Here is a 1135-nt window from a genome sequence, read left to right on the forward strand (position 1 = left end):
TCAGTAAGCCAATTGAGTTTTTCAGCTCTGGAATTTCTGCTTGATTTTTAAAATTAGTTTAATCTCTTTGTTAAATTTATCTGATAGGACTCTGAATTCCTTCTCTGTGTTATCTTAAATTTTGTTGAGCTTCCTCAAAACAGGTATTTTGAATTCTCTGTGTGAAAGGTCACATATCGCTGTCACTCCAGGACTGGTCACTGGTGCCTTCTTTAGTTCATGTCGTGAGGTCATATTTTCCTGGATGGTTTTAATGCTTGTGGATGTTTATTCAAGTCTGATCACCGAAGAGTTAGGTATTTATTGTAGACTTTGCAGTCTGGGCTTTTGAAGACAGACAGGACATCGCCCTGTCCTTGGGAAAGTTTCCAAATTTTCAAAGATAATTGTGTGTTGTGATCTAAATCTTTAGTCACTGCAGCAGTATCTGCATTAGAGGGTACCCCAAGCCCCATAATGCTGTGACTTTTGCAGAGTCGTAGAGGTACCGTTTTGGTGGTCTTGGGTAAGATCTATGAAAACTCCGATTACCAGGCAGAGACTCTTGTTCTCTTTCTTTTACTTTCCCCAAGACAAACAGAATCTCTCTGTGCTGAGCTGCCTGGAGCTATGGGAGGAGTGACATAAGCACCGCTGTGGTCACCACCACTGGGACTGTGCTGGGTCAGACTCAAGTTCAGCACAGCACTGGGTCTTACCCAAGGCCTTCAGGGACCATTGCCTGGCTACTGTTGATGTTCATTCAAGCAAGGCCCAAGGGCTCTTCAGTAAGCATGTGGTGAATCCAACTGGGCTTGTGTCCTACCCTTCAGGGCAGTGAGCTGTACCCCAGCCCAGGGCAGGCCCCAGGATGCCATGCAGGAGCCAGAGACTAGAGTTGGTAATCTTAGGAAGCTACTTGGTCCTCTATTTTACTGTGGATAGCTGGCACCAAAGCCACTAAAGTCCTTCCCACTCTTTTTATTCTTTTCCTTATGCAGAAAGAGCCTCTGCCTATGGCCACCGCCACTCCAGGCCCCCAGTGAGTACTGTCTGGCTCCCACTGATGTTCACTCAAGGACCAAGGGCTTTTCAGTCAGTTTGTGGTAAATGCTGCTAGGCCTGGGTCTCTCCCTCCAGGGCAATGGACTCCTCT

The sequence above is a fragment of the Pan paniscus genome, chromosome 1 (genome assembly GCF_029289425.2).
Source record: "Pan paniscus chromosome 1, NHGRI_mPanPan1-v2.0_pri, whole genome shotgun sequence".
In the NCBI taxonomy this organism is placed as follows: Eukaryota; Metazoa; Chordata; class Mammalia; order Primates; family Hominidae; genus Pan; species Pan paniscus.